The sequence below is a fragment of the Triturus cristatus genome, chromosome 3_1 (assembly GCF_964204655.1).
Source record: "Triturus cristatus chromosome 3_1, aTriCri1.1, whole genome shotgun sequence".
NCBI lineage: Eukaryota > Metazoa > Chordata > Amphibia > Caudata > Salamandridae > Triturus > Triturus cristatus.
In genome coordinates this window covers 970635515-970662138 of record NC_140583.1, presented here as the reverse complement: position 1 = coordinate 970662138, position 26624 = coordinate 970635515, and the positions used below count along the sequence as shown (strand labels likewise).

Here is a 26624-nt window from a genome sequence, read left to right as displayed (position 1 = left end):
CCCTTGTAGGGCTTTCCTTTTCGGAATGCAGATTTGGTCTTTTCGGTCATGGTGCTCTGCAGTGCGGGCACTGCCTTTGTGGTGCTGTTTGGTCACCGTGGATTGCTTGCTTTGTTTTTCTTTTTTACTACTTTATTGCACACTGTTCTCATACTCTGTTTTTGTCTGCACTTGCTCCCGTGGTAGCACGGAAAAGTTCTCCGAAGCAAACTGATGTCAGCTTGCTGGGGTGGGGCTTATGTGACCTCGCCGACGCCACGCCCGCGGACGACATCAGGGCGGAGTTCCGTGGTGCTGCCCCCGGCGCACAGGGTTGCTGTGGCAAGAAAAAAAGGTTTTCCGGATCCAGACTCACGCCTGTGGATAATTCTACATTAAGGAATCTGTGGCTAGAATCGTCTCTACCAGATACACCATTACCGAAGGTAAGTAACTGGTATGACGATGACAGCAGTGAGACAACCAATTAGCACCCTCCTGCTGATACAGATAGAGTAGATTACCTGATTCTTCAAATGCTAGTGCCCTTTTCCCCTCTGTAGCTAGTGATAGAATGCCCCCGGCACTGCTGTCTGCTGGAGTGTCTTTGTATACTGCTGTTATCTGAAAGGCCACAGATGTACTGGAATTGCCACTTCCAATAGAGTAATCCAAAATATAACTCTTAACAGAAATGCTCGAGCCAGCCTTGTCATCCCTGTAGCCGTTGCTGCCCTTTAATGAGGTGCTTAGGTAGTCCATCAAGGTGGCCTCTGACAAGCCCACTTTAGCACCAATGGTAAACACTGATCACCCGCCGCTACAGCCAGACCTGCAGATCTGTAAATTATTTCCACATATCTTCCATGAAAAAGCTTGGTAGTACAGGCCTTGATATTTTCTAAACAGAGCCCAGGATTTTCTCCACTAATTTAACACTGCACCACCACACAGGAAATCCAAGAAGCAATGGGTAAGAAAGTATTTTCCGCTGGAAGTCTGGTTCTTTGCTCAAAGAACGTCACCTGTTAACTGGCTAGATACATCCATCTGTTGTGGGAGATAGCTCATATGGTGATGCTCAGCCTCCCAGACCACTTAAAAGATAACTTTGAAGAGGTAGTCTGTGATGAGCGAGATGCTGTGAAACACATCCTTAAAGCAGGTCCAGACACTGGATTCGTGGGCCTCGGCCATTTGGCCTTCTGCAGCATTTACAAAACACGCAGTGCTTTATTCAATGGGCTACTCTGGGATGTCCAAACGTCCTCAATCGACTTGCCCTCTGTTGGGTCTCGTCTCTATGATGATAAAGCTGACTTGGCCCTTAGCAGTTTATAGCAGTAAGGGCTACTGCTCAGACTTGGGTGCCTCTGGATCAAAACTTCCATAGGCAGGACTTCAAGTTTTACAGTTTTGCCAAAGGGCTATCATTCTGCCAGCACCAACCCTCACAGCTTGTTGAGCAGCCATACCAGTTTTTTGGAAGTACAGAAGCCGTGGCATATCCATCAGCAGCCACGCCCAGGAGCCCTCTCCTCCTAACTGGCACCACCTAGAAAGTCCCATTAGTTTTTGTTTTATGTTTTTATGGGAACACGTATGGCATGTAGAACGGGAAAGGTTGTCATTTCAAATACAGGTCTGGTAGGCCGTTACAACGGACTGGTGGTTCTAAAATATTGTAGAAAGTGGCTATGCTCTTCCCTTCCAACAGAAGCTCACCCCATTCCCCTCGTTACGTTCTCCCATCTAGAAGAAGGCACTCTCATTCTCCAGGGAGGCCATGGCACTTCTGCAGGAAGGTGTGATGGAGTTGCTTCCAGAGTAGAAAATCGGGCAGATTTCTTACTTCTGGTACTTCCATGTTCCCAAGTAGGATGGTGGTATGTGTGTGATCATGGACATCGGTGTCTTGTTTTTTTTCCTTTGCAAGATATGTATTTCCGCATATCTGATAGACTCGATCCAGAAATGTATCGTGAGCGGTACCCCTGTAGCTAGCTGGGGCTCCTGTAAACCGGACAATTGCCTGCCGCCATCACCCCGCTCCAGGGGGCCCCAAATTCCTCACAAACACTCTACGCCAGAGAGCTTGGTGGTCCATGCCTCCTCTTCCCATGTAAACCGTGGTGCATTCCCTACTCCTCTACCGGATAGGTAATCCAAGAGGCTGGACATCTTAGGCAAGATGTTTTCTTCCACCAACCTGGCACTGCAATCTGTGAACAAAGTGTGCTTTTAGGCCATTACTCCCTTGCACTGTGGGATTCAGTTGTACAGGTGCTGCCCATAGTCCCGGAGGAGGACCAGTTCATTCGCAGCAAAGTTCACGATCAGATGTGAGCTGGAAACAACCAACTTCCTAGTCAAAGTGGTTTATTTGTCGATGGCCTCAGGACTCCATGCCTGGCTGAGAACGACTGGCTTTTCAGGGGATGTCAAAGCTTCGCTCATGGACATGCCTTTTGATGGCTCTCGTCTCTTCGGAGACCAGGCAGACTCAGTGCTGGAGAGCTTCAAGGATAGCAGAGCTACGGCTAGGTCCTTGGGCCTTTCCATGGCCCTCTGCAAAGCCCAGTATACCTTCCTCTTCTTTTATGGGAGTCTTTACACACCCAGCCCCCAGGGGACACATAAACCCCCCCCCCCCCCCCCCCCCCCCCCAATCTCTGTGTGTCTGAAGAAACAGTACTCCCAGATGCCATGAGTCAGACAGCCAGAGGTCATGCACCAACCCCCTGGCAGCTGCAGCCTCCAAACCTCTTAAGTTTGCCCTCCAACCATCAAGGGCACCCAGTGGGAGGCAGGATATGCCATGACCTGCACCACTGGAGGTCGATAACATCAGACCGCTGGGTTCTCCAGATTGTCTGAAGGGGCTACTCCCTCACCTTCGTGACTACCCCTCCACCCACGCCACCCACTTACGACAGGCTGACTGAGGACCATCTCTCCTTAATTAACCAGGAAGTTGTGGCTCTCTTGGCCAAGGAAGCCATAGAGAGGGTGCTGATGCCAGAAGCAGGTTGTGGTGGTTATTCCTGCTACTCTCTGGTGCCCAAAAAAGGATGGCGGTCTTTATCCCAACCTAGACCTGCACCATCTCAATTTCTTCCTCAAAAAGAAGAAATTCAAAATGCTCATGCTCGCTCAAGTCCGGCCTGCACTAGACCTGGTAGACTGGATGGTAGCGTTGGACTTGCAGGACGTTTATTGCCACATTCCCATTCTGCCTGCCCACCGATATTGCCTGCGTTCCCAGTGGGCCACAAGCACTTTCAGTTCACTGTACTCCTTTTTGGCCTTACCAGCACTCCTTGGGTGTTCACCAAGGTGATGCCGGTGGCTGCAGCTTATCCGCGAATATCAGGGTTACCAGTCTTACCCTATCTCAATGACTGGCTGTTAAAGCCAGGCTCGGCCCAGGTGGTCGTCTCCCACCTTCAGACTATGCCGACCTTTTGCACTCGCTGGGGCTATCGATCAACATGCAGACGTCACACCTGACTCCGTCTCAGAAGTTCCCTTTCATTAGAGCTATTCTGGCCAGGTACAGTTTCGGGCTTAGCTTCCCAAATGGCAAAACCAGGATATTCATGCTTTGATACAGATGTTTCAGCCTCTATCCTAGGTTTTAGTGAGTTTGACTCTGAGGCTGCTGTGCCTCATGGCCTCCTGCATCCTCCTTGTGACGCATACCCGCTGCCATATGCTGGCTCTGCAGTGGGACCTGAAGTTCTAGTATCTGGGGAATCTCTCTGACATGGTTCAGATCTCTGAGGGAACTACACAAGATCTTCAGTGGTGGTTAACGAGTCACAATTGGGTCAGCGACAGAACCCTCACCCAACCAGATCTGACATTGGTGACAGATGCGTCATTCCTGAGACGGGGCGGCCATCTGGGAGAGTTGGAGATCAGAGGACTCTGGCGGAATCCGGACTCCACATCACCCTACTGGAGCTACGGGCGATCTGGCTGACTTTGAGAGCCTTTCTGCCCTCCTTCAAGGGAATGCTACTGCAGGTGTTCACATACATCACCTCCATGTGGTGGTGCAGCAAACAGGGCAGGGTGGGGTTGTGGAATGTTTGTGGAGAGGCCTGCACCTCTGGACATGGCGGGAATGTCAGCGCATTCTCTGGTGGTTCAACACCTGGTTGTCACAGGCTCCCTGAGCAGGGTTGTGGTACACAGACCATGTCGGGGCTCTCCCTGTGTCCCCCATCTTCAGCTCCTGTTCTGAATAGACCCGCTCTTGCAGTCAGAGGGGCAGGTTCTACATTCCTGAGTATATTTTAACATACGCCAGAGGTGACTGACCTCATCCAAGAAGTTTTCTTATGCTGGAACGATTTTATTGCTTGATGGCCAGAGGTGTTGACCCTCTCAAGGAGCAGTTTTTCACTGCTTTACACTTGTTGCCCAAAAAGGCTGTCCTGTGGGCACAGTTAAGGGCTATGTTGGAGCCTTATCAGAGGTCATGTTTGCCAGACAAATCCTCTTTGTTAAAGTCCACCTCCCGAATAGTCCTGAGGTTTTTGAAGGGGCTTTCATCCCCCTGAACTCCCCTGTGAGGCTCTGGAGTGGTGCTATAATTGCAAAAGTGACATCATATCCTGGCAGTAACAGAAGTAGAGACCAAGTCTATGCCATCTACTGGTACAGGAGAGCGTTTGCAAAATTTCCAGATCCAGTTCAGCGCCTAGGGATATTCAAAAGATGGAATATACATTTAAAGAATGCACCAGAAAGATAGTTACCAAAGGTAAGTATTTTTGTTCTCCATTTTCAGCCATCTATGTAATGTAAAAAGCTGTTAAAAACCTAAGCGACTTGGTTGCTTAAATAACATATACAAAATCAACTTTTGTTGACCACAAAACGAGATTTTGCAAATCACAAATGGATTTGCTCGTAAGTAGGAATTTTACAGGTGAGAAAATCTCAGATACGTAGAGTGAGTTTCAGAATAGGGGCACCTGTAAAAGTTAGTGAACACTCCTAAAGTCGCAATTTGGTTTATAAAAGCATAAAGGGATTCTCCTCCTCTTGCACAAGATACCAGAGAAAAGATTCCTTAACATTACAGATGAATAAGCACCCCATTGCCAGAAGAGAGACCCTGCATAAATGTCACCTTCACCATGAGATTAAATCCTTGTTACCTTCTTGAAGGAAAGTGCACTTTTTGCATGATTGCCTCCACTTTTTGCCTAATGTTGATGTTCTTTGACAGCGTGTGCCCTGGGTTCCTGCCAACCAGGTACCCAGGACCTATGTTCTTTCTCCCAAACTGTACTGTTGCAAAACCCAATTGGCAACTCTCTTGTCATATGCAAGTCCCCTAGGTACCAAGGGTAATGTGACCATGGAAGGCCTCTAAGGGCTGCAGCACGTATTGTGCCACCCTTAAAAGGCCCTGTACATGTATGTATATACCTACACACACACCCCCCCTCCCCCATTGCCGGCTGCTTGTTCTGGTGCAGAGCAAAGTGAAGGGTCGACATGGCACACATCCCTGTGTGCCATGCCTACAATCCACTGTCCTGGAATAGGTCAGCCACCCCTCTTGCTGGGTGCACTATACCAGTGGTGAGGGTACAGGTGCATGAGCCCTGTACCCTACCGTGTCTAATCCAATTCTTAGACATTGCAGGAAGAGTAATGCCATTAAGAGTATATGGTGCTAGGAGTTTGGCATTACAAACGCCACAGCACCATAATGGTTTGACTGAAAACTGGGAAGTTTGGTATGAAACTTCTCAGCACATTAAACCCACACTGTTGCCAGTGTGGGATTTAAAGAAAAATGCACTCAGAGGGCATCTTACTAGTGTCCTGGCTGCTCACCAGCTGCCACCACCAGACATGTTTCTGGACCCCTGGGAAGAGAGCCTATCCCTCTCAGGGTCCTGAAACAAAGCACATCCTGGGTCAAGGTGCCAAGCCTCCACTCCCAGGATGGGCTGGGTCGACTAAGGGGAAGCTTCAAAGGCTTGTCACCTTTGTGAGCTACCCCAGCCAGTTGCTGCTCCCAGCAATAGGCCCCCACCGGTTCTGACCCCCACTTTGGGCAGTAGAATTTTCTGGAAAACCAAGTGAGTAGAGGTGTGCCCACCTTCGCCAACCCCACCCCTCAGGTGGGGGAGGCGAGGTGAAGCACAACTCTTAGTCTCTGCCATCTTGAAGATGGGGGGGGGGGGACCCAGCCAACCAGAGTGAGGCTTATGGCCCCTTCCCACTGGAGTTTGGCATAATAGGGGGGTGTACCAACCTCAAGGAAGAGACCCCTTGGTCCCAATGTCTACCTACCTGTAACACCCCTAAATTTTGTATTTAGGGGCAACCCTGAACTTTGCCTCCTCAGACGAGAAGAAAAAAGACAGAAGAGCAGTCCTGAAGAAGAAGAGGACATCAACTGACTTGGACCTAGCCCTACCGGCCTGTCCGGACCTCGACCGACTACAGCGAAATCCCTGTGTGTCCTGCAGCCAGCAGCCCCTAAGAACCCAGAGGACCTGCCCTGTCTTCCCAAACGAAACTTTGTCTCCTGTGAGCACCAGATTTGCTCACCCACAGACTCTGGCTCTGGCCAGATCCATGAGTCTGCACCAGTCGCCCACGGCCCGAGTTCGAGTGGCCCAACACCACGAGAAGCTCTCCCTGGTGATCCTGAGATGGGATCTGGTGATGCAAGTCTCCAACCGACGCCTGCAGCCCCTTTCTAGAGGATCGTCCCGTCCGTGAACAGAGCCGGTAAGAAATACCTGACGCTTAAAGACACCCCTGCATCCGATGTCTCACGCCTTGGTTGGCCCAAACGACGGTGTACTGGCATCCCCAGACATCCCAGCTTACCTCTCCAACCGGTGGTCACCTCCAGAAGATCTTTGTCCCCGAGCTTGCAGTGTTTTTGCAACTGGAGAATCCCGATTGAAAACAGGGCACCCTGCAACCGGCCACCACTGCGCCGATGTGGGTGCACTTTGAGTGCTAAATCGGATCCCCCTTTGCCCTGCGCATAAGTCTAGGAGCTTTGCTCCCCAAACCTTGTGGCCTGCTCGTAAGCAGCCACCTATCCTCCATTGGATAACATTGGGCGTCAGCACTCTGCACCTGGCCGCCCTAGTGCCACTGGTGGGGCGTAAAATAAGTCGTACTGCGGCGAGCGAGCCCGAACAACCTAACGAGGGGGGGTCCACCCTGCCCCCCACCCCTGAGGAAATTTTGAAAAAGAGTGGACTAATGCTGCATTTTTCAAGCAAATTTGTAATCCTGTGGACACACCAATACATCAAATAAGTAAAGCGAAGGTAGAACAAGGGTAACAGAGATAATCTTAAGGGCTCAGTACAGAGAAACTGCAGCTATTATCTGTCTTATGTAATGTACAAATGCTATATAGCCATTTGATTGCTGCTTTTGAAACAAATGAACACCATCAATATCAATGTATACAGCATATCAAACACTGCCAAAAAAATCAGGAATACAACCCTCACTCCAGACCCATTTATTAACACCAAATATCCTGAGCATGATTTGGCTCTGTGTGGAGAGCTTTTAATACATGGCATTTATCACTTGTTGGGTTGGAAATTGCATGAACACCACCATTACGATGACTTTCCAAATGACTGTTTTTGCTTTAAGCTAAAGGTTTTCTGGGACAGAAGAGGGGGCACATTTTCTCTGGGGAGCCCTTGACTAAAGAACATAGTGTTACAGAAGTAAATTTAATGCATATTCCATTCTCATGGGAAATTGAACATGAAACTGATCCTCAAAGGAAGCTTAAATATTGAAAATATGTAAAAAGAAAAAAAAACTTCCTAAACCAGCAGTGATGTACATTTGAGAAAGCCAAGTTGTGTGCTGTTTCATGGTTGGATGGACAGAATAGGTGGACTGTGAGTGAAAGTGTTGGGTTTGTGGATTGGGAGTGGGCTAAGTGCATATGTGTCTGCGGGCAGGCAATGGAGATGAATGGATAGCAGATGTACAGCTGGATAGACCAGATTTAGGTGGGAGTGAGTGAAAATTGACATGCTGTTGGAAGAATTAGATGAATGCGACGTGTGAGCTGTAGGTGGGTGAGTCAGTCAGTCAGGATGGGGTGGGCAAATGGGATAGGCGAGTTAGTGCTGTGTGCATGGGAAAGGTAGGCTGGAGGTGGGTTAGTAGCACTGGGGTGATGCACACACAAAACATTTACTCGCATTATGTGGATAATGAGAAGCTCAATCGCGTGCAAATGGGTTTTCTGTGAGTGGATGAATAAATAGATGTGTTGTAGGTGGCCAGAATAGCTGAGTTGTAAGTGAAGAGGTATGTTTTAGATGTATTAGGCTCCCGGTGGGACAGAATGGGTATATATGGATGTGTGCTTTAGGTGAATACATTCAATAGGTTGGTTTCATGTGAAAGGATGGAATACACAGGTTGCAGGTGGATATGAGAGCCTTGTTATAATAAAGTAGGTGAGTTGCAGGTGGGTGCCTAGAACGGAACAGTGGGTTGCAGGTGGATGAGATGCATCCTGTGTCTCAGTACAGCCAGCACGCAATTCCAGTTGCTTGGCAGAGGTTTCACACCGCGGCTGCCAGCCTGCTGCCGGCACATCCCTGTTGTAGTGGAGCTGCGCCTCCGGGGTGACTCGCCACTGGTCTCCTTGAAGCATGGTGACAGCATATCCCTCAGCGCGTCGCTCTTTCCCGCCTCATGTTTCTCGTCCTCCAGTTCAGTGCTGCTGGCATCCATCATGCTTGCAAAATATTCCAGTTCCTGTTGAGGTGCCCTGTGAGATAGTTTGGGTCCTTCTGTGGGCACGTGCATCGGATTCATATATATATATGGCCTTTAATCTGTAAATTCCTCAATGTGCATTAATCAGCAAGTTCTCGGAATCTGACAATCACTCCGCATGCTGCATGAAATCGGACCGAATAACCCTCAAAACACGCGCACAGATTGGAATTTAAGAAACTAGTTTAATTAATAAAAAAGAATGGAATTACCCATACCCACGAGTCACAGAGGGAGGGTTTTTCAGACAGGCGAAAACATGGCTCCCTTTCAGCCCAGATGGGGAGGCCAGAGCTGTACAAAAAATAACGTGTCTAATCCTGAAGAATTCGTGGGGATGGTGGGCACTAGCAGGCTGGTTGGGACTCTGGCCCGGCTCCAGGAATTTTGTTTTGGGTGAGCCAAGGATACATTTGTGTGGGCCACTCCGAGCCCAATTTGTCGCTTCTTGTGGTAGCCTACAAGCCCTAGATTACATCATAGCTACTTGCAAACAGTCACCATGATACAATGGATCGATGCTGTGTGTATACAGAGCATTTGGAGAGTTATTTGAAAGTAAGAGCAATGTCTGGACCTTGCAAACCCTCAAATTCAAACAGGCCAGGCTTCAAAACAAAGTACATCCAGGGCTCATTATCTACTTTTCTACCATCCCTTTCCTGTGTACCTTATCTCACAGCTGACCTTGGGCCCAAGCCCCATATCAGCCACCATCCAGCTCCACTTGCCTTATTCCCATATAAAACCTTAGTAAAATCACCTTCAAACTTAAAACATTGACTATAGCAGTAAATATAATTAGCACACACTTTAATATGTTCCACAGTTGCCCTAAGGACCTGACTGCTAATTAAATAAAACCAGAAAGGCCATGACAGGGCCGGCTTTAGCGCTAGTGCTAAAGTCTTTTTGGGCGCCCCACCAATTACCTCTTTCTCCGCAGATACCATTACTACCAACCTCCAACAGTGCCATTCATCTCTCCGTAGCGCCTCTCATATGCATTTCATTTGTTGTATAGCACTACTCGTATCAGTGTAGGGTGTCACAGTACTTTACACTACGCACACATTATGCAGAGACAATAAATCATACAAGTAGGTAAATCAGTCTATAGGCAATGCCACATAAGCCAATGAGGAATACAAGGTGTAGGAATCACATGTCATCCATACTGGTGGGCAGTATATTTTAGGAGGGTTTAGTCTGGAGAAGCACAAACTCAGGATTTAAAGCCTACCCCTGTGGTTGGGGGTTGGCTTGACTAATAAAAATGTATATCGGCCCAAACTCTTTTTAAACAAGAATTTCTGTGACAAAGGCAGCAACCGACTGAGCTATCCACATAAAATACAGCTTATCTGCATTTGAAAACTACCAACAGGCAAAGGATTGCTCTACAGCAGGATCATTAATCACCAGTTATCGGGACATTTGTATTGTTGTCTTGCATCCATGGCCATGATGATGATAAAAACTATTTAAATGGAGCATACATAAAGTATGTGCCTTCTTTGGGCCTGTGCAGATTTAAAAAAAATAAAAACAAATACTAACACATTCTCTTACCTACTCATTTAGTCAAACTTTGTGTCACAGCCTGACCTGATATGCAGCTGCAGGAGTCCGGAAAGGTGAATAGGAATAAACAAACTTCTTTTCTGCAGCGCTGAACAGAAAAAGAAATAGCCACACAGCAGGATGGTAGGCAAAAGTTACTCGGTGTCAAATAAAGAATGTGTCCCCTTCGCCATGCCCCTATTGTTCCTGCATGACACAGCACACCCTTTTAAAAGGAGTTGGGTGATTGGGAATGGCTGTGAGAGATCCTAGGCCAAATCACTCAACTCCCAGAAAATGAAGGAAAACAACGTTAGGAGTAACGTTTTAAATGAAAGATCCATTTTATATTGACCTTTGCGCTGTCACTGGAGGGCCAAGGCTCACGTTTGGGTGGGCCTGGCCCACCCGGCGCCATTATAGAACCGGGCCTGGACTGGTTCTAACCGGATGCGGACCCTTCGGAGAAACGCAGTGCGGGATGCACTCTGGAATGTGCACGTGTTGCTGCTGCAACACACCGGAACATGGTCATGCTTTTTATTCAAATTGACACACACGACAGCACGGATTTTTTCACAAATTGTTCAATAGTCTAAGGATTCCAATTTCCCGTGCCAAAGGGTTGTTCTATTTCCTAGAGGGGAAGATATTAACTATTTCACAATCCTACTCCCGTCTAGAAATAATGTTACCCTCGGGATAAGTTCTCGTTCTTTCAAATAATGTGCAGTAATGCGAACCAGTCATTTTTGGAATGAGTGAATTACTTTTATGATCATTTAAAAGCTTTAAGGAGGGTTAGACTTCCACCAATATTACTTTTAGTAACGCAGACCATATACAGCAGTGCCTTGTGTGTCTTATCGAATTTTTATTTGAAGTGTAACAAAATTATTATTACAGATGTTCAATAACAATCTTCGGTGCGTCACTCTGCCATGCACACAGCCTGGACAGTGGTAAAGTAGCTTATTTTGATACCAAAATATATTTCTATCTAAATCAAGCATCTTATTTTTTTTTAGCAGAGAACAGAAATGAAGCGGTTAACATTCTATCAGATGTTCCTGTATTGCTTGTACCTCATGTTTACTAATTACTAAGATATTCTTAAACTTATTGCTCACCTACATTTAGATTTACTGCACAACAAATTTCATTTGCAAGGGCAGCAACCCCACCACCAGTCAACCTGGTAAACCAGTAGTAAAGCTGGTGAGATAGCTCAGTGGGTTGAACCTCAGTTACTTAGATCATGGATTCACATGTAGGTCACAGATTTGAAACTCGCCAGAGCCTACTTATTCGTTTATCCTTTCCAGGTAGAGATACAAGGAGTTGCATCACTGAACAGGGCGAGATGAATGCGTTTTAGCACCGAGAGATTACTCCGCTGAATATAACTATGGCTTTGGAGCTCCGAAAAACAATGAGGTCATACGTCATAGTTTCGAAACTCATCAGGGCCGACTAAGCCCTTCGATGTAGATAAAAGGAGTACAAGTGAGAGGGTTAATAGGAACACCTGTTTTAGCTCAAAGAACCGTAAGTTTCGTTTGAAACTCAACTATAGATTCTGTGCAGACCTCGGAGTAACGAGATCCAAGCTTTGAACCCTGGCGTAGCCGAATGGATCAGAAGTACAGCCATCAAGCCAGTAGATAAAAAGGAATGCCATGCGAAGAGTCCTAAGATCGCCTGTTTCAACACCAAAACACCCACTTTGGGTTGCTCCATAGCTGCTATGGCCTGTGTTTAACCCGTTATAACTTCGAATCCAGACGCTCCAAATCAACGCTTCAGCCTTTCGAAATAAATGGAGTACCATTGAAAAGGGTTAGAAGAGTATACATTTGACAGCAAATAAATATTTCCTTTTAGACGGACACCAAACGGGTAGTTAATCTTTCATTAATAATTGGTTAATATCAAAAGAAAATACTTGTTCAGCTGTGTTATTGTCCAGTGTCTGTTCAGACGCTTACACAACTCGAGGTCATGCAGTCACTTACTCGTCCCTCCGCAACGGCTTGTTGCAGCCGACATGACTGGCGGGGGCCAAGAGGGGTGATGGGGACGGTGGGGATTTCATAAAAATAAAACATACCTTCAACCCCGGTCCCGACTCCTGCGTATTCCTGCTGCTCTCCTGAACAGGAAGCAGCCTCCCTTCCCTCCCCTAAGGTAATCACAACGCTGCAATGGCGCCTTGGGGCCGTGTTCCGAAAGCTTCTCGAGGCCCAGCAGTCCGCTCCTCGCTGTTCGTGGTCTCGGTCGCGTGGGAGGTTGAGGGACCGGTCACGGAGCAGCCACCACCACTTGTCTTCGAAGTCTTCGCACTCTTTGCACTCCTCAGGTAAGTCGAAGCACAAGAAGAAGTTGCAGAAGCATCGTCGCTCTTCGACTTCTCCCCGTCCGTCGGCCGATGTGACGAGGGATGCGGGTGGTGCCCCTCCCGCAGCTCCGCGTGCAGAGCCCAAAGGGTCGGCTCAGAGTTTTCCTCCCTTTCTGGGACTCTGAGCGACCCCTGCCCAGCTTTGCAGTTTTTACGAAGCAATGCATGCCATCTTTGGGCAGCCTGACTCCGCTGGCGTGCCCTCGGGCCCCCTGGACTCGGCTGGGGCCCCTGGGCCTTTGACGCGGGCGGCTTCGGCCTCTGCACCGCAGGGTCCCCTTGGATCCAGGCCTGGATCCGGATGAGTGCCGGTCAACCTCATAACACCTCCAGCTGGGGTTGTGTCCCCAGCCGGCGTTGATTCTGGCCTCCACCCAGACGTGGACACGGAGCCGGACCGACGTCGACCGACGCCGGATCCGGTGCCGACGGGTACTTTTGTACCCCTGTTACACCCTGGTTCTTTAAGGCCAGATTGGCAACCAGAGGAGGACTGGGAGGGGTCTTGAGACCCTTTAACTGACCAATTGGAGTATGATCCGAACTGAAGAGAGGAGTTGGGGGATGCCAATGGTCTGGATACCTCCCCAGACCATGGCATGTTGTCGTCTCCTACTGTGGCTATGGAGGAGGGAGCTTCTTACGCAGTGGTGTTGCGTAAGGCGGCCGAGGCTCTCAACCTCGAGCTACCTACGATGGCAGTAAGGACTAAACTCCTGACAGAGGTGCTTCAACCGGCAACGAGCTCTTGGAAGCCCCTGCTGCCCTTTAATGAAGTCCTAACTGACATACTTTTGGGCACCTAGTCCAGGGCCCAACACAGGGGCTCCTGTGGATAGGATGATTGCCCGACGCCAATGCCCGGCTCCAGGTGACCCCACTTTCCTCTCCTAACACCTCACCCCTGAGAGCTTGGTGGTCCAAGCCTCGACGTCCAAAGGCGCATTGCCTAACGCTCCACCTGATATGGAATACAAAAAGCTGGACCGTGTTGGGAAGATGTTCTCTTCCTCCAGCTTGGCACTGCGGTCAGTAAACACTGAAAGTCTGTTGGGCCTTTACACCCACTCTGTATGGGATACGGTAGCGCAGGTGCTGCCCCAGTGCTTGGAGGAGGTCCGGGCTCTCCCATGCAGTTGCCGAGGGGAGAGGTATAGCTAAGTTTACCATACGATGTGGACTGTACACCGCCGACTCGCTAGGCAGGACGATTTCCACATCAGTAGCCCTTTGACGCTACGCCTGGCTGAGGTCAACTGGTTTTTCCGGGAATGTCCAAGCTACACTATTGGAAATGCCCTTTGGTCATTGCCTGTTCGGCGACGAAGCAGACAACGCGCTAGAGCGCTTCAAGGACTCTAGGGGCTATGCACAAGTCCATGGGCCTCTCCACCACCTGCCCTGCACAGTCTGCTTTTCACCCCTTTCGTGGCTACGGAAGGGGTGCCCTACCATGTTCCACCCAGAGCCACAGGCCGGCGCAAGCTGTTCAGCCCCTGCGCCACCGGGGACGTGGGAACCACCGCCCTCTGCAGCAGCCTCCAAACCCTCCTAGTCCGACCTTTCAGGGCCACCAATCGCCAGTGGGCGTCCGCATTCACCATCACCTCCGGTGCACCATCATGTCGGACAGGTGGATTTGGCAGATAGTCCGAAAGGGCTACTCCCTCCCCTTCGAGACAACCTCCCCTCCCCCCCCGTCCCCCGGCAATGCCACATCAGTACCATCGAATTTCGGAGGAACATCTGGCCCTTCTCCAACAGGAAGATACGGCTCTCTTGGCCAAGGGGGCCATCGAGTGAGTTCCTACCCCAGAAGTAGGTTGTGGTTGCTATTCCCACTACTTTCTGGTGCCCAAGAAGGACAAAGGCCTGCGTCCTATCTTGGATCTCAGGAACATCAACTGCTTCCTCCGGAAGGAGAAGTTCAAAATATTGACGCTAGCTCAAGTTCTGTCTGCCCTCGACCCTGGAGACTGGATGGCAGCGTTGTACTTGCAGGACACTTACTTTCACATCCCCGTCCTACCGGCCCACCAGCGTTACCTGCGGTTCATGGTGGGCTACAATCACTTTCAGTTTAACGTGCTCCCTTTCAGCCTTACCAGCGCCCCTCGGGTGTTCACGAAAGTGATGGCTGTGGTTGCAGCTCATCTGCGCAGGGTAGGGGTTTCAGCCTTGCCCTATCTTGACGACTGGCTGTTAAAGGCGGGCTTGCCCCAGGCAGTTGTCTCTCACCTCCAAACTACGGCGGACCTTCTGCACTCGCTGAGGTTCACTATGAACGTGCCATAGTCACACCTGACTCCCTCTCAGAAGCTCCTTTTCATCGGAGTGGTTCTAGACACGTCGGGTTTATCCTCCCGAGCAGCGAGTCTGGGATATTCTGGTTATGATTCCGAACTTTCAGCCTCTAAGCCGGGTTTCGATCAGAATGACCCTGAGGCTGCTGGGCTTAATGGCCTCCTGCATCCTGCTGGTTGATCATGCCAGGTGGCATAAGCGGGCTCTGCAGTGGGACCTGAAGTTCCAGTGTGCACAGCATCAGGAGAATCTGTCAGATTGCTCTCAGACTTCGGAGAGCACTGCATGTCAATTTCAGTGGTGGCTAACGAACCAGGATTGGGTAAACGGCCGATTCCTCTCCCTTCCCCCAACCGGAGTACACAGTGGTGACGGATGCATCACTTCTGGGGTGGGGCTGCCACATGGGAGAGGCGGAGATCAGAGGCCTCTGGTCTCCGGCAGAATCTGGGCTCCACATCAACCTTCTGGAGCTTCGGGCGATCCGTCTTGCACTGAAAGGATTACTTCCCTCTGTCCGGGGAAGGATAGTGCAGGTGTTCACGGAAAACACCACCGCCATGTGGTACTGCAACAAACAGGGAGGGGCGGGGTCGTGGACCCTATGTCAAGAAGCACTCCGTCTCTACACATGGCTGAAACATCCGGGCATATCCCTGGTGGTTCAACACCTGGCAGGTTCATTGAACATCAGGGCGGACGCACTCAGCCGCAGATGCATGATAAATCACAAATGGCGTCTTCACTCGTTGGTGGCGCAATGTCTCTCTATGGATTGCTTACCTTCCCACCCATCTTCCCCGTTCTGCGAACTGACTTCTAGGGTAAGGGACTTTCCTTCAGAGCCCTAGTTTTGTGCACCAGTGGTCAGTGTCTTGCATGGCTCTGCGCTTCTGGCATGGAATGTCATGTACAGAACTGCCGTCAGCATGTAAGAACGGCATCTAAGTAGATACCGCATCATTCCAGCGACCACAATGCCAACGACTAATGCGGAGTTGACCGACACCACCTACTGAAGAAAACCTCTCCGGATCCAGTCAGACGCCTGGGGGTAATTCGAAGGTGAGGAATCCATAACTAATCTATGTCTCTTGCAGATGTATCGTTATCGAAGGTAAGTAACTTGTTCATCATACTGAGTAGAAAAAGTAACCTAAAAAGTAATCTGGAAAGTAACTTGAACAGTAATTTAAACTGCTTTACAAACAAATGACTTACTTCTATCCAATCTATCTGCATTATTCTTGCTAAGTGTTATCCCAATTACATGTGCCAGGCCTGGCTTGGTTCTAGAAAATAAAATACAAACAAAATAATATTTTTATATAAACAAATTGGTCTGAGTGCATTCTATGAGTGTGACATCCTTTCTTGCCTGAGTGTGTACAATACATGCTTAACACTATCATCTGATAAAGCCTTACTGTTCGCCCAAACTACCGCAAATAGAGAGTAAGGTATTATCTACTTTAAACTCTGCCTACCTTTGGGGTTCCACTGGACTCTGGTGCACACTATACTTTACTTTGGTGTAGTATATATAGAGCCAGCTTCCTACACTTCTACAGTAATAACTATCCTTTTATTTGCATTAAGCTTTAACAATTGGATTGCACCTTATCATTTACTCGTGAGAGATCAAATTTAACACAGGACATTTTAGTGTGACATATGTAATCAAATCACAACCAGGGCTGTGTATTGTCCTTGTAGATGATCCTGTGATGTAAATACAAAAATACAACAAAAAATACAAAACATAAGGGACTTAATGAAGGCTTTGCTAGATTCTCCAGGATAAAAGCTGTTTATTGGACAATGGTAACATGTCAATAAATGTGGTTCTTTATTTAACAAAACTGGAATAAGCCTGGTGCCAAATCTCTGATCCTTGTAGACATGTGGTGAACTAATAAGATGTCCTGTTCGACTGTGTTAAATGCCACTGATATGTTAAGTTATTTATATCAAGCAGGGTGTCCCAGCGCGTGCCGGAAAGTAGACTGACAGCATCGGTTAGGGGATCAACAGAAGAGGAGTGTCTTCAGTTTCTTCCTAAAATACTTGAGGAGCAAACAGCATGAAGCTCCCCTGGAAGCTGATTCCAGGCCTTAGCCCCTCGATGACCCAGAGAGGTGCTGCCAGGTTTTTGTTTACTGGCTTTTTAGGGACAGTTGCAAGAAGTTTATTCGAGGGGCGAGCTGCCTGGCAAGGGAGTAGAAGCCAAATCTGGATTGGAGATAGGCTGGGCCATGACCATATAACGCAGAGTGCACTGTCACAAGGGCTTTGAACTTCACCCTCCTCTCCACAGAGAGCCAGTGCAGAGCATGGAGATGGTGTCTGACACTTGCTCGCTTGGAAAGGTTGAGCAACAGTCTGGCCGTGGCACTCTGGATCACCTGCAGTTTCTGAAAATGTATGTGGGTAAACCGACAGACAGCATTGGCATAATCTATGCGGGAGGTTGTCAGAACTTGGATAACCATTTTTCTGGCAGGAATGGGGAGCATTGGGAGAAACCTTTTGAGTGATTTCAGAATTTAAAAAATAGAGCCCGATACCCTTTTAATCTGCGGAGCAAACAAGAGTTTATCGTCGAACCATATGCCCAGATATTTAACCAGGCTGTTGTGAGGGGATGGGAGAGGAAACTCATCTGGCCAGAAAGAATGCCAGAGCTGTGGGGGACAGTTGCCAAAGAGGAAAATCTCATTTTTGTCTGCGTTACATTTCAGTTGTGCTTTAGCCAACCAATGAAACACAGCGGAGAAACAAGTTCTCACCTGAGAGCAGTTGGTCCCGCTGCGTTTATCCCAGGAAAATAGCAACTGGGTTTCGTCAGCGTACGAGATCACTTTAGCTCCAAGATCTTCGGACAACTGAATCATGGGAGACATATAGATGTTAAACAGGAGAGGGCTCAATATGGAGCCCTGGACAAACCCTGTATTCAAGACTTTGGGGGGGGGGAGTAGGCTGCAAAAGGAGGGATCCAGCCCTGCTGGGATCTATCTGCCGGATATGATTCACACCACCTCCAGGCTAGTCCATCTACACCAAGAGTTCTAAGACAGGCCAGTAACAGAGCATGAGGGACTGTGTCGAAAACCGCAGAGGTCCAACAGCACTAAGGCAGCTCTGCTGCCTGCGTTAAGGGACTCCCAAATGGCTTCTGAAATTATGACCAGTACTAACTCCATGCTATGCCGGGCACGGAAGCCAGATTGAGCAGGATGGAGAAGACTAAATCCCTCCACAAAGCCAGCTAGTTGTATATTGACCTGCTTTTCAAGAATTTTAGATACTGCTGGAAGAAGCGAGATAGGACGGTAGTTAGAAGGTAAAGTGGGGTCCAGAGACTGTTTCTTAAGTAGAGGGATGATCATGGCCTGCTTCCAGGCCACAGGGACCATGCCTGGGGAAAGGGACAGATTGAGAAGCATATTAACAGGGTTAACGATTTCAGCTGCCTCAGCCAGCAACTTTGGTGGACAAGGCTCCTTCGGGGAGCCTGATTTAAGAGACCTAAGTGCCACTAGGGAGTCCTGTAAAGAAATGGCCTCGAAGGTCCTAAGTGTATGCTGCGGAATTGGGTTCTTGGAGCTAGCGAGGGCAGTAGCTGCCTTCTAAAGGATGAGTGGTATTGAAATTAGCTTGAATAAGTCTGATCTTATCCTTGAAATAGTCAGCCAATCCCTTGCACCAATCTTGCGATGCCGGTATGGCTTGACACTCGACTTTAGGGGAATTGAAGTCTCTTACAATGGAGAAGATTCCTCTAGCTTTGTTGGCCAACTGGTTGATACGTTCCTCATAGTATCAACTTTTTTCTTTAAAGATGGGGGCATAGTACACCTTCTGAGCCTTTTTGAGGTTCACTTTATCAGATAGACTATAATTAGGTCTCCATTTCCGTTCCAGCTGCTTACGTTTTTGTCTAAGTAGCTTGAGGTGGCAGGAGAACCAAGAGCTTACACTGAATTTTCCTGCCACCTTTCACACGAAAAAAGCACCATGTTAATTTAATGAGAAAATGGTCTGAACAGGTCACGGGTAGGGGGGGAGGGGCTCCGTTGCAATAGCTTTATTGAAGCAGACCAAATCCAGTGTATGCCCACCTTGGTGGATAGGACTCGTTACCCATTGCTTAAGATGTACTTGATCTAAGGAGTCAAGAGTTCCAAGGCCTCCCTCCCGTAAGTCACTATAATCAACATATATAGTAAAGTCAAGTTGCTCAAGATAAATGCATGAGGAGAGGGATTGACCAATGAGTGTGGGATTCTTCGCATTTCTTTAGGTGGTGATGGAAAGTGCCTTTATGATGTGGGAGGCACAGCAACTGTTATTGTACTGGAGTATGATATAACATTTGCTTATGGAGTGGGAGTTAAGAGAGATGGGTGGGGATGATAATTGGATAGTGAGCGAAAAGCCAACACGAAGGATCCTGTAGACTATCTTGTAGACTTAGTGTTGCTGGAATGTGATTTACCTTGAAAAGACAAGGTGTTTGGCAAAACAAGAACAGTTGGTTTAATTAAACGCTGCGGCCGGGAAACACCCACAAGCGGGTCTGAAGACTGTCCCAACATACATTCGTTCTGAGTGCCATTATATACAGTCTTTGGAGGACCATGAAAAAATGTAGATCATATTTTAGAAAAAGGAACGTAGAGCCATAAATCAGGCTACCTGATAGCGAATGCAGGTGGAACTCGACCTTGCATGAACACAATGGGGGCTAGTGGGTGAAGTGTCCAGATGTCCAGCATGAGGAGCATGTGAGCACTGCGTGTACTGTGTGTGTTGTGTTTTGATTCGCTGAGTGTTCCTAACTTCATATTGCATCTAACTTTATGGTGTGTTGGGGACGTGCACACCCCTCCGGCCATTTGTTCTTTATTGGTGCCAATCTCCTGGGACCATTGTAGCGTTGCGGCCTATCTGTGGTACTAATCTGGATTTTTCCTGTTCACACCTTTATCCAGCTGGTTACATGACACCCCAACTTTGATCTGTCAATCAGTAGCCTCAGGCCTATGTCACATGGCCTGCCTGACCACGTATTTCTTATTCTGGGTTGGAGAGATCGTCTCGGGATATTTTGACAACAGTGATGCGATCTCGTTTTTCAACATACACGTATCGTTGTGTATTGACATTAATATTAGGAAGCAAATCGTCTGGGTTGGAATGGGTAGGTGTAGTAAGAAGACAATCTAATAGAGACTACTAGCCACAGATTCCTTAACATAGAATTATCCCCAGGCTTGAGACTGGACCCGGAAAACGTTCTTGCCCAGCATCTCTGCGCACCGAGGGGGCGGTACCACTCGACTCCGCCCCGGCGTCCTCTGCGGGCGTGATGTCAGCGAGGTCACATAAGCCCCACCCCAGCGCACTGACGTCAGTTTTCTTTTTTTCCACGTGCAACACTGATCCGGATCGTGTTCCTGGCCTGTTTCAGGCCTTCTTTTCTGCTTTTCAGCGTTTTTCTTGGGAATAGTGTGCGAATGCCTTCGGGCTTTAAGACGTGCTCGTCTTGCGCGCGCCAGATGTTGGTGACGGAGCCTCACCCCATCTGCATGTGGTGTTTGGGGGAGCACCACTGCTCCACGGACTGCAAGGCGAGTCAGCAAATGAAGCCGCAGTCCCGGCGGGAGCGCCGGATGAAACTCCTTTTGGCGCGCCTGTCCCGGTCAGCATCGTCGCCACGCCCGTCCCCCGCGGAAGGCTTCAAGACCCACCGCTTCTGTATCTGACATCGTCCCTCTCCCAGGCCGCAAGGGCGTCGCTCACCTGTTGGTAAGTGTCGCAGTTTGTCCCCGAGGCAGAGTACCCAGCCTGTTGGGGATGCGGGTTCTCCGCGGGTGGTGCAGCCCCGTGCGTTGCCACCCTATCTGCCGTTCCCCGGCGTGGGGAGCGACTAGAGCCCAGATGGAAGCCTATGCAGCGGCCTTGCAGGCCTCTTTGGCTCTTCCCTCTTCTTCTCTTCCAGGGACGTCTGCGGATCCCTTGCCGCGTGTGGGGACTTCTGCAGCGCCACCGGCGCCGACAGGTTCGACTCCAGGTTCTGAAGTGGTGGTGCTGTCGGGGTGCGGCCCTTAAGGGTTCCCTCCTGCGGGCTTCCCTCCTTCGGGCCACGGTGCCTCTGCCTCGCCGCAAACCCCCGCAGGGGTCCCTGTGGTGTCGCGGGAGGTTGCTGGGACTCGGGCGTGTCCTCGAGTCCCCCTCGGTCCTCTGGGCAGGTGGCGGACTTGTCTGAGGCCGAGGTGATGCCGCTCGGGCGCAGGCAGCTGGTGGCCGTGGTGGCGCCGCAAGAGCCAGATAGGGGTCATGGCATGTCCCCGGGGCCCCCTCGTCTCTCCATGCCGGCGGCTGCCGCGTCGGAGGGAGAGTCGATGCCTTTTCGGCACCGTTCTTTAGCTGCCCCGGCTCCGACCCAGCCTCTGTCTCCTGCGCCGCGCATTGTGGCGGAGGTCGTGCCGGCGTCCCCTTCTGCGCCAGTCGACGTTGACCTGACGCCGGTCACCGACTCTGCGGCTTCGGGTCGTTGATTTGTCTTCGGACGCCCCCCCTTCTCCAGAGGTTCGGCGGTTGTTGGTTTCATCTTCTCCGGAGACAGGTCGCCGCATCGTGGCTTTTTCCCCAGAGTCCTCTAAGGATGGCTCCTGGCTGTCGCCGCGCCCGCAGTCTTCGCCGTAGGCACCTCAGGTTCCCCATTCATCGGTCCACCTTCCCCCTTTCCGGGCTTGGCCTTTCCTTCCTCCGGTTGGACTGGAGGACGGCCGCCTTAGCTTGCAGCCGTCGCCCACAGGGGAGCTGCTTTCCCTGCCGCGGGGCCCTACGGAGAAAAGTGCTGCCTTCGCTCGGGCTGTTTCCACGGCTGCGAGAATCTTGCGCATGGGCCATCCAGCTGCCCATTTCCCCACGGATCATCTGCTGGAGGTCCTCCATCAGGGTTCTGGTGGTCGGGAGCTGCTTCTTCCCTTCGAGGCTTCGCCCCACACTTCTCTTTTGGGGGCTTGGTGGCGGCCCGCCACGGGGGACCCGGTGCCCCAGCCACTTCTGCACCGCCACCGTCCTGCACCGCATGATCCTGTCTGTCTTTCCCTCCACCCCTCTACCAGGGGCCCTCTTTTACAGACTGCCTTTCCCTCCCTGCCATCGGTGTTGTCTTCATCCGTCACGGGAGGCCCACTGTTTAGATTCCTGGGGGCCCAATATCTTCGCCTCCACCAGTGCGGCTTTGCAGGCCCTTAACACTTTGTGTATTGGTTAGGGCCACTTCTTGCTTGTGGGATTCGGGGGGAGTCCCTTATGTCTGCCGCTTCTCAGGAGGGTGCCTGTGTTGATCTGAGGCACCATGTGTTGGATGGCCGGGAGCTGGCGGCATTTATTCCTAGATCGGCTCTGGACATTTCGGAGGTGCTTGGTGGTACCATGGCTTCTTCAGTGGCCTTTTGTTGACATGCCTGGCTACGGGATAGTGTGTTCCCTGAGAACGTTAGGGAACGGCTGGTTGACCTTCCCTTTGATGGCGCTCTTTTGTTCCACGCCCCTGCTGATTCTGCCATTCAGAGGTTTCTTGCGGGGCTTCGTCCTCCTCCTCCTCAGTGACCTGTGAGCCGGTCTGTGTTTTGGGAGGTGTTCTTCCGTTGTTTTCCTGGGGCCTTGTGGCGAGTAGCCCCGGTTGTGTGTTCTGTGTAGTTGTGCCTTCAGGTCCTTTTGTTGGGACTTTGGTGCTGTTAGCTGCTGGTCGGCCCTTCTTTGCCTTGTGCTTTTGGCAGTTGGTAAGCCGTGTAGGCCTGTGATTAGGCCTTCTGTGTATTCTTTATTGGCTGATTGGCAAGCCGTCTGCGATTTTCTCCATAGGTCTTTGTCTGTCCTCTGCTGCGGAAACTTTTTCCTAAGAGGGTTCCCATGTTCTTGGGACGTAACATGCCCTATGCGGGGTAATGGTAGCTATTACATAGCTCTATCCTGTGCTGGGGAGGTATGGTCGCCCTTCGGGCTTCTCTCCGTGGCGTCACGGTATGTCGCAGGTGCGATCTTCTCGCTGATGGTTTCGGAACGGCTTGCTTTGCGCCCCGGTCCAGCCTTCTCCTGGGTCGCTGTGTTGCTAGCCTAGTCTGGCCTGCTGTCTGCGGCACCGCGTTGTAGCGGTTTTGCACTTCTGTCCGACTTGGTCCCCTGTCTGGTGTTCCGGGAGGGGACTGGCTTCCCTGTTTTTTTTGTTCTGGTGGACGGCTTGGTCCGTCTTTCTTTCTGCCTGGTTCCACTTCATTTGTGGGTCAGTGTGTGCCGGCTCCTCCCTTGGATCGTGTCCTGGCTTTTCCTGGCCTCTGCCTTCAGCTGGCCTCTAGCTTGTCCTGGGTGCACCGTTCCGTGGTGTTGTCTGCTGCTAGCTGTGCATGCCAGTGCAGGCCTGTTCTAATACACCATTGTGGCCTTTGATGTATTCTCTTGTGCCTTTCTTCTTCCGTCTGCGCTTTTGGCGGTGGAGCCGTCCCTGCCTTGTCCGCTGCTTGCGGCTGAGGTGTGTTCAGCTGTTTTCTGTCACTGTGTATGTGTTTCTTATGGTGGGCCTACCTCTATTCTACCTCTTCTCCCTAGGGTTTGAGGTGATCTTTGTGTTCCTTGAGGCTTTTCGGGCACTGTCTGTTATGCGGGGTGTTGGGCAGTTCCCTCTTGGTTGGGCTTAGGATATCCTGGCCTTTCCCTTCTTGGCCCCGTGATGTCCCCTGCTGGGGCCCTGTGTCTCTCCTGGTGGGGAGGCTCTCTCGCATGCCCTCCTCTCTTCTGGGTATGGCTAGGGTATCTATTCTACGTTAAGGAATCTGCGGCTAGTCGTCTCTATCAGATGTATAAGTTACTTGCCTTCGGTAACGATGTATCTGGTAGAGACGATTCTAGCCGCAGATTCCTTCACGACCCGTTCTTCCTCCCCGATCTGCAAGGGCCCTCTGCTTGGGTTTCTGCAGTCGCCTCCCTCTGGGTGGCTTGTCTTCTGTGGATGTCCTCTTCGTTTTCTTTCGGTCAGACATCCCTCCAGCTGGTTTCTCTCCAGCGTGAGGGCCTCCTTTTGCTCTTTCCCTCTGTTGTTAGAGTTTCTGATCACTACCTGGTCTTCTTCGTTGGGGGTTCTTTTACTTGTCCCTCCTACTCCTTTCAGGGGTTATGGCACTCTTTGGCACTTTAGTCTGCAGATGGATTACCTGTCGTTTGACCACCTACTCCTTTCAGGAGGTATGGCCATCCATGGCAGTGTAGTTTGGGGGTGGATTGCTGTTGCTCCTCTGTTCCGGGCTTGTGGCCCTTCCCTTTGTGGTTGCAGACCCTCTCTCTTTCTGTCACTGCGCTTTCACATGCTTGTGCCTCCAGGATGGCTCTCGCCTTGGCTTACAAGGTGGTTCCACGGAGTGGTGCTTTCCGCTTTTCTTGCTATGGCTTCGCTGCTCTGGCCTTCTGGTGCTTTACTGCCACCTGGTGCTTTCGCCTTGGCTTGCACAGTTGTTCCTCAGAGTGGTGCTATGCTCTTTTCCTGCTCTGGCCTGCTGTTGTCGCCTTCTTGTGCCTTGGTGCCACCTGGTGGTGATTCTCACCTTTTTTTTTCTCTCTATTTTGTTTCTCTGGTTTTTTCGCACCCTGTTCCCATGCTCTCCTCAGTTTTGTTGTGATGGCTCCGCATTGTGGCGCGGAAAAGTTCTCCGAAGCAAACTGACGTCAGCGCGCCGGAGTGGGGGTTATGTGACCTCGCTGACGTCACGCCTGCGAAGGAGTCGCGTGGTACTGCCCCCGGCACGCAGAGGTGCTGGGCAAGAAAGTTTTCCGGGTCCAGTCTCGCGCCTGGGGATAATTCTACGTTAAGGAATCTGCGGCTAGAATCTTCTCTACCAGATACATCGTTACCAAAGGTAAGTAACTTGTACATTGAGTCTTTGCAGCAGTCCCTGAAGTTGAGATTGAATGAGAGGGTAGTGTCTTGGAAAGATGCTACTTTTCTGAGCTTGTAGGTTTGTAGGTTCTGGCAGTACAGAACATCCTCAACTTTCAGTGATGAGTGTGCATCTGAGTCTGGAGTGAGCAGCATGTGGATGTAGTCCAAGGCTGAATTTGTGGGGTCAGGAGTGTGGGGTTAAGGGGCATAGAGTATAGTCAGTCATGCTGACTGAAATGTGCTTGGAATATCTCCTAGGAAGTGGAATAATGGAGAGCAGTATGATCACAATGAATCTGTAAAACGTAGAATTCATATTATTCTGGTGGGCAAAGGGGCACTATTGGTGGGAGTCAACATGTCGGTCATGATAATGGGCACATTCTGGGTAAGAGAGAGAAGTGCGGGTTCTTATGGAGCTTTCTCTGCCTGTGCTGTCCTTAGTGTGTGTAGCTTGTTTGTTCAGTACTTGTTTTATCGTTTACGGTATTGATACGAAACTGCTTTGTACCCAGTCTGTATGTGAAGGAAGCTTGCACTATTGGTAACCGTCCTGCACATGCCAGGGAGGCTTACTCGCCTCCTTTCCTTATTGCTTATAATCTCTTTGAGGGATGGTCTCATTGCCCGGCTTGCCTTACATGTTTAAGTGAGTGAAGCATGCATTGTTGCTTGTATATAGCCGTTTGTGTAATTCGTTGTTAACGCATAATTTTCACTGAAATTACGTGAATACACATCGAAAAAACGTGTATGCTTTAACTCACCCAGATCTGAGGGAAGCCTGTATCACCATTGACTTTTGTCTTCCTTGTAGTTATTTGATGTGAATGAAACCTTTACTGCTTCGGTTTGACTTGTACATCATGGGTCTCCAAAGAGTATCTCGACAGCTACTGGTTGCTCGCCAACGCACTTGAAGTCGCTTACCAAAATGAAGCTCTGCCCAACACATCATATAGAGAGGGTGTATGCATATTAGAAGACAACAGTGTTTATCTCAAGAGCCTTAAAGTGGAAGCCAACCAAACTAATGGCAGGCTCACGTGCAAACCTCAGACATACACTGTGTTTGTCAGGCTTCATAGGCTGTCTGTATCCACTATCAATCTAGCAAAGTCACAGGCCCCACTCTCTCACACTTTGTGTGTGAACAATGGTCCGGGAAAGAAGAATGCCAACAGTAACCAGAGCAGCTAGAGTGCAGTCACCCGAGTGTGGGCAGTTTGCAGACAGAAAGAAAACTTTTGAGTCGGTTGCATGATTAACCTATAACTGCACGGAGCAAAGGTTAGACCCTCTTTTGAGCCTCACTGTCCATTCATCTTTGTGTGTGGGCATGTGGGCAGATGTCGGTGTGTGTTTGCCAATGTGCGCCTCCCAGCTGACCATTGTTCTCCCTGGAAGCTATGCCTGGTGGCATGCATCTCAAAACATAGATGGCGCTCCATCCTACAGGGATTCACCTCTGCCACATTGTCTCAGTTTGTGGCATAGTAGAGGCCCTTGCATGGTAATGGTCATCCTTGACATACTTTGAGCATTCTTGTTGGGCATAATCCCAGCCATCTGTAACCTTTTTTGCAAGCATGACGTACTTAATTTTGGCCATGCCCG

The 26624-nt window shown here is 49.9% G+C and overlaps 1 protein-coding gene across 2 annotated transcripts in view; it reads left to right on the top strand.

Annotated features, from left to right (window-relative positions):
- LOC146861338 (mitogen-activated protein kinase kinase kinase 5-like) overlaps positions 1–26624 on the top strand; it is an 802557-nt gene that overhangs the window by 772611 nt on the left and 3322 nt on the right. The gene's annotated exons all lie outside the window — the stretch shown is intronic.